Source organism: Gastrolobium bilobum, unplaced genomic scaffold (assembly GCF_033153095.1).
Source record: "Gastrolobium bilobum isolate Gb01-03AN ecotype WA unplaced genomic scaffold, APGP_CSIRO_Gbil_v1 utg174621, whole genome shotgun sequence".
Classification (NCBI taxonomy): Eukaryota; Viridiplantae; Streptophyta; class Magnoliopsida; order Fabales; family Fabaceae; genus Gastrolobium; species Gastrolobium bilobum.
In genome coordinates, this window is record NW_026895809.1 from 1 (window position 1) to 7,580 (window position 7,580).

General features: G+C 43.4%; 1 pseudogene; it reads left to right on the plus strand.

Moving 5' to 3' along the window:
* Positions 1 to 403: 403 nt before the first annotated feature.
* LOC133296123 (small nucleolar RNA R71) lies at positions 404 to 489 on the plus strand (annotated as a pseudogene).
* Positions 490 to 7,580: the final 7,091 nt, after the last annotated feature.

Consider the following 7,580-nt stretch of genomic DNA (forward strand, 5'->3'; position numbering starts at 1 on the left):
GCCAAAATTTTCTGCATATCACACCAATGCAGTGGATGGGCAGTCTGTTGAGTCATGAAGGTCACCACAGGCTGAGCATGGTTCTATTTCAGTTGCTGTGAGTTGTAAGACTTCCATCCTTGGTGCCACTTGGTCAGCTTTCAGGTTCTTCACTTCATTCATGAGTGACGCCAGCTGGGCTTCCATGGTTGTCTGTTTATCCAGTTCTAGCATGCCTGGCTTCCTCACTCGGCTCACTCTGTCTATTGGCCATTGGAGACATCTTTTAGCAGTCACTTCTATGATTTCGTATCTTGATTCAAGTGTTCCTGTAAAGAAATATCCTCCTGCAGCAAAATCTAAGTGAGATTGAGAAGTATGATCAAGTCCTTTATAGAAAGATTGTAGCACTCCCCAACTCTCTACCTCATGGTTTGGACATTTTCTTATGATGTCCTTGTATCTCTCCCATGCTTCATAGAGATTTTCTCCATGAAACATTCTGAAGTTAGAGACTGTAAATTCCGCTTGTCGAGACATTAGGAGAAATCTCTCTATGAACTTGTTAGAGAGTTCTTCCCATGTGTGGATTGATCCAGGGGTGAGAGTTAGCTTTTAAGCCCAAGGAGTGAGGGAACAACCTCATTCTCATGCTCTCCTCCGTTACACCCTCAGCTCTAAAATTATCACAAATATCTTGGAATGTTGTGAGGTGTATGTATGGATCTTCTGCAGGGAGTCCATTGAAGACCCCTGCTTCCCTAATCATGTGGAACATGATAGGTTTTAGTTCAAAATTTAGTGCTACAGGGGGAAGGATTACTCCCCTATCTGGTTTGTTCCTGAAAGGAGTAGCCAAAATTCTGAAGTTCTGTTCAGGGGGAACCTCTTCATTGTTATTATTGTGATCAGCCATGTTTTCAGGAAATCTTTCCCTGAGGTTCCTTCTTCTCCTATGGAGTGTGCGTTCTGGCTCATTGGCGTTCCCTACTGTCTTGACAACTTTCCTCAGGAACAGTAGGTTCAACCTGATGGCAAACAGTTGCTCGCTGCGTTATGTATGTGATCATTCCTGTTTAGAAGAAGGTGGGATAACAATCATTGGAGTTTTATAAGTACTAAATAAAATAAAATAAAATTACTAAAACAGAAATAACTATAATTAAGAGACAACAGGGTGGTGGTTAAAACAGTTTAACAGAAGGAACGAATTCACTGCTTCACTCTTAAAGGGGCTGTTTTCTCTGCTCAAGACTTAGCACCTTTTGGCTTTGTCCCAGTTTCTTTGCCTGCCAACTCTGATTCCTCAGCTCATGGCCTAGATGGCTCACAAGTTTCCATATTCCTATGGCTCCCTTGACTCCAACAGGTACTTAGTTTAGAACCTTAAAATGGACGAGTTGGCCCCTTATTCCTAAGGTGACCAATAGCGTTTTTGCCATGACATCTACCTTCCCCCAATGGCTAAGCTGTCTGAAATCCCTTCCTTATGGAAGTTCCTTTCTCAGTATGTACCCAATTTCCATTGGCGCACAATGAATATAGCTTACTCAGCCAAAGAAATACAAAAAGCTTCAGTCAAGAGTTTTGAAAACAGTTCTTTAAGAGTTTCACAGTTTAGCCGTTCCACAGATAGTTCAGCTCATGGCTGATAGTTTAAACATAATTATTCTCAACTCATCATATAGACCCGAGATTCAGTCAAGAGATAACGATTGGAATGAAGAGAATAACACTTATATTAATTTAAAAGACAGTTTACAAAAATAAACAAAAAATGGAGAAAGATGGGTAATTGCTCGTGAGGAGTCTTGATGGTTGTTTACAGAGAAGGGAAGAGGGGTTGTCGCTTAACTATAATTACAACTGAAAATTAAACTAAGCTACTAACTACTACTAAGTGATCTCTTCCTTTCGGACTGCAAACCCTCCAGGATTCGATGATGTTTTTGTGTGAGGGAGGTCCTATTTATAGCTGGAAGAGGAATAGCAAGGCTGTAATTCCCTTGGAGCTAGTTGCTTGAATGAGGGGACGGGACGGTGGCAGCAGAGTGTGAAGCTTGCATGAATTGCTGAATGGAACAGGGTTTGGTGATGATTAGCCGTTGTTTGCAGGCCTTCCAATGTTTTGCTTCTGTTTTCAGCCAATCAGAACTCTTGATTCCCTGTTCTTCACGTTTCCAGCTGCTCAGTTGGTGCACCGCCTTGCTTTTTAGAAGTCTTTAACTCTACGTTACCTGCAAAGTGTACATAAGCATTAAATGAATGGAGCAGGTGCATTAAATGTGTCTCAGTCCGTTCCCCTTTTAATATATTTTAAAGGAATACGTTACCATCCGTTCCCCCACTGTGTTTTTGTCACAAATGTGTAAAACAGGTGATTTTCATGCTGAAGTTGCTCATCAGATGAGAGAACGCATGGTATTTTGCCATCAAAATGGGCCTAGATGGGAACGAATTTACGTCCCATCAAACACCCCAAAACTAAACTGTTGGTTGTCCTCAAACAACTCAAAAATATTGTATTAGTCTGCCCAATTTAAAAGAATAGCATAACAGAAAGGAACTTGAGCCAGCTGAGCAACCATGAAGTTTTCAGAAAATGAACTACTCTTCATAGTAAACAGTAAGAGGATTCTATCTCCAGATAAGAGAAGGTTGCTGATCTTTTGTCTCACTGTCACTCATAGGTTGGTGTTTGCTCTGTCCATTCCTGGATGTGATTCTTCAGAGCTTGCCTTTCTGCTGCGTCCGTATGAAGTACAGCTGTCTTCCATTCCAAGGATTCTTTGATGGGTAAGTGTATGGAAATGTGGAAGAAGTGGTGGTCTGATTTGTGGGATCAAGGAACGTTTAGCTTTTGTGTCTTTGAACTTGAACTTTTTCTGTTTTTGAGGGAACACCTTTTCTTGAACCTTTTTCCCCCTTTGGAGGAAGGTTTTCTGGTTTTTCTTGAATTCTTTCGAATGGTTGTTCCCCTTGTTCTTTGTTTTTCTTCTGTCCTTTTTTGTTCATTGTTGAGTACGCTCCTTGTTCTTTTTGATTGACCATATGGTGTATGATGGGGGTGAGGTGAGTGTGTGATTCTATTTTGATCCTTGACAACAGAATTCATCTGTCTTCAGCAGTACTTACAGCATTAAGGCAAGCTGAGAAGTTTCATTGTGGTTACACCTCAGGAACGCTCTCAGAAGTAGGCGTTTGGCATTTTTTCGTTCCTTACCAGTTTGAGTTAACTCAGATCAGCTTCTTTCAAAAATCTGAGGATTAAATTCCTTGCACCGTTTCTATTTTCAAGTACTCAGAGAGAGAACAAGCATGATTAATCAGTGACTTTGTGTTTCATGTATGTTAGTTAATCTAAAAGAATTTGGGCAGTCTTAATACTATAACTGAAATGCATGCATATACCAAACAGTTTGATAAAAAAAAAGTCTTTACATTGCAAAAAGATTAATTACAAGGGAACAGAAAGAAACTAAATTCAAAACAGGATTGAAAACAAACTAAGCTAAGATAAATAGGAAGGTTTCTCCTTTTCATTGTGGAGGTCTCCTGTCCCAAGGGTTCCTTTTTGTAGCTTCTTTTTTTGGCTTCATCAATCTCCTCCTGTGTCAATGGTCTCCTCCTGAGCAGATCTTGTAATCTGTGGACTTCATTTACAGGGAGCCATTTCTCAGCATTATTCAGTAGATCGCTGATGATTGCAACCAGGGAGTTGATGGTGGATCTCATCACGGTTCTGCCAGTGCGAAAATGGATGACTTGTTTTTCAACATCCAGCAGTCTCATTTCCAACTCATGAATCCTCCTCTCCAGGTACGTTCCAAAGGCCCTGATGGCTTCTTTGGTTTCCTTATGTTCTTCAGCTTGTTTGGAGATGAGCCTGTTGAGTAAGAGTTCTGCTGTGTGGTTGCGCAGAGAATTGGAAAGGATTAGGGAGTTAGCTGCCTTAACAATTTCTCCTTGGACTGCTTGGAGTGTTGATTTATAGGATGCAACACTGGCTTCCTTGATGGCTGTTTTTATGGTGCTGAGCTGTTGTTCTCTCTCCTCCTTCTGCTGTTCCTTAAAGGTGTTTAAGGTAGAGGGAAGTTGTGCCAGTCCGTCCCTTAGAGCCTGCAGCTCTGCATTGGTGCTTGTCATGTCAAGTTGGGGGACAAATTTCTTTGCTGGCAGCCGTTTTTCTAACTTCTCTCCCAGCATTTCAAAGATTTCAGCAATCCCAATTTGTGATTTTCTTCTAGTTGCGATGGGGATTGGTGCAGTAGGGGAGGAAATAGGTTGCTTCTTCTGCTGGTTATTGCCAGTAGCAGAAGGTATGACCGGTGTTGTGCTGGGTTCATCCACTGGTGGTCTGGATGATGAGGGCATGGTCACAGCTTGTTCCTCCATCAGTGGAGGAATTTCCATCCCTTCTTCTTCTGCCAAAGCTCTGGCAAGAGCTTCGTCCCCAGATGTATCGGGACGGATGACAGGAAATGACAGAGGGCCCCCCAGATTGATCTGCCTGGGGCCTGTTGTCTTGGCTTTCTTCTTAGGGGGCTCTATGTGAATCCCCTTTCCTTTGTCATTTTTCTTCTGTGGCTGAGCCTCTTGCTCAGCCACTGATGTCTCTACAGCAGATGCTGCTTCTTTGTCTTCCTGTCCCTCTCCTTGTTGTTGCCTAGGAGAGGGTTGTGGGGTGATTTGTTGTAGTAGAGAGTGAGCAGGTGGTGGGGATGGAATGTCAGAAAATGTAGAGTCTGAGCTGCTTGGGGACGTCTATTTTGCAGCTGGTTTTGGTACTGACATTCTGCCAGCCTTCAGCCTTTTTGCCAAAGGCTCATTGTCTTCACTCTCCTGGTCAGAGAGGGTGATAGGCTTTGCAGATGATGCTTCCTCTGGCCTATTGCTGTTGAGGACCCTCTTTATCCTCTAACTTGAACGCTCCCCCTTTCTTGGGGGAGGTTTGACAGGAGATTTCTTCTTGCCCTGCTTGCCATCAGTAGCAACAGGGGCATCCTTCTTCACCTTGGTAGGAGGAGGGATGGTTCTTCTGGCCGGAACGTGGCCAGAGGAAGAGGATTTTGTAGGAGTGGTCTTGGTGGTCTTCGTCAGTGAGGCCACAGATGTTTCCTCCTCACTATCTCTGGTAGGGGAACGTCTGAGATTGGCAGGAATAGGTTGGGTGGTGTCAATGTAGGTGCTTTTAAGACCGTTCCAGGTCTTAGCATCAATGATAGATGCCACCCTCATGGTGTCATCTGGGTGTTCCTCTACACCAGCTCTCCTACAGAGTTTGGTGATGAGGCAGGGGAGGAAGACCTTAGTCTTCCATATGTCCCTCTTCAAGCTATTGTAGATGAGGGTTACTGCATTAAAACGGATGAGGTTGATGATGCAGTAAATTTGAACTTGAAGTCCCCAGCTAGCAGAGGCTTCATGAGAGGTGGGGGTGATGTTGGAGTTGGCAAACAGTGCGCAGAACCTGGCTATGTCCTTCATGCTCCCCTTGCAGAGGGACCCTTTGTAGTAGTTGGGATTGTCCAGGGCTACTGTCTGCTTCAGATTCCTCTGAAAAGTGTACTCCTCCCTACTGTCCAAGTACTTCTGGTACGGACAATCGGTGACGGTGGGAAGGTGGAGTACTTCCTGGACATCAGCAGGGGAAAATGATACTTGTTTTCCCCTCACTGTGACCACATCAGGTGCCTCCTCTTCGGGCAGCCTTCTCGTCTGGTATAGGAATTCTCCCACCCAGTTCAAGTTCAACTCACGGTCATCAGTGGCGGAAAGCAACCACCGAAGTTTGTCCAATGATTTCTTCACAAATGGAGGCAGAACCACTTTATCCTGATGCAGAGAAATGTTCCTTTCTGGGTACAAAATGATGGTGGGTTCAGTGAGCTCTGGTTCTTCGCCGCGGTTGGCTACATGGATCACTTTAAATGAGAGCTTAGTCATTTTGTTCTGAAAGGGAGTTAGGGCACAAATGCAAGATGGGTAAAAGGGTTCTGAGTTGAATGGAAGTAGTAGAACTTGAAGAAATCAGAGACCGAGTTTAAATAGACTGTGGGGGAGAAAATGAAAGGTTTCTGGGACATGGAGGTTAAGGAGAGGAGGTTGAAGAGGTAGTGGAATGGGGACGTTACAGAACGAGTGGTCAGCAGTAGGTGATCAGTTACTGATGGGATGAGTGTGAGAAGATGGAACAGTTTAGGTCAAGACGTGGGAGAGATGGAAAAGGAAAGGGTGCAGTTGTCTTAATGGTTGAGGAGACGGTTGCTTTTTCTGCGCACGTTTCCAAGAATTTTAATGAATGCAAATTAGATATGGCTGCGTATCTTTTTAAGTGACTCAGCAGGGACAGGTGTCCCAGTCACTCTTATCTCCTAACCCAGGGAACGTTCCCTTTGTCTTTTCCTAACTAATAAATAAATAACTAACTGAAATAAATAATAAGAAGATATGCAATAGTGAGTACTAAGTAAGGAAAATGGGACGTACTAACCTATCACCTATTATTTAATAAATCTAAATGAACATATAACAAAACATATAAGTACATCTATATATATATATATATAATTTTTTTTTCATATTGGGATTGTGTGGTCAGGGACCACCCCAAAACTACGTTCCTGGAACGTACTTTATTTGGACTTTTTGGAGAGGAACATTAGACGGTCCCTCCTTTTTGGGAGCTATGTGGTTATAGATAACCACCCCAAAACTTTGCTCTTTGTTAGAGAGCTAATGTATCTACTGGGTTGCCTCCCAGTCAGCGCTTTGTTTAATATCTTTAGCTAGACATGGTACTTACCTCTCAAGGGGTTTCAGAAATGGTTGAGGGGACCTCAGTGTCCCCTGGTAATGATCCTGGTGTTCTGGTTTGAAGGTTGGCAGCAATCTGCCCCAGATGGCACTCAATGTTCCTGACCACTGCATCATTCCTGGTGACATATTCCTTGACATAATTTTCCAGGGTGTTGATACGTTGGTCATCTCTATGGAATGGAACGTAGTTGTTTCTTCTTTGTTCAGACGTTCCACTGCTGTTACCTTGCTGATACTGCTGCTGATTGTTGTTGAATGGTCTCTGGTTAATGGGTGGCCTCCATTGGGTGTAGTGGTTCTGATCCTTAATGATAGTTCCTCCAGGGCTTGAATGTGTATTTCGTCCTGCTTGTTGATTGTCTCTGGTGAAGTTCCTATTGCCAAACTTTTCTGCATAACACACCAATGCAATGGATGGGCAGTCTGTTGAGTCATGAAGGTCACCACAGGCTGAGCATGGTTCTGTTTCAGTTGCTGTGAGTTGTAAGACTTCCATCCTTGGTGCTGCTTGGTCAGCTTTCAGGTTCTTCACTTCATTCATGAGTGATGCCAGCTGGGCTTCCATGGCTATTTGTTTATCCAGTTCTAGCATGCCTGGCTTTCTCACTGGGCTCACTCTGTCTATTGTCCATTGGAGACATCTTTCAGCAGTCCCTTCTATGATTTCGTATCTTGACTCAAGTGTTCCTGTAAAGAAATATCCTCCTGCAGCAAAATCTAGGTGAGATTGAGAAGTATGGTCAAGTCCTTTATAGAAAGATTTTAGCACTCCCCAACTCTCT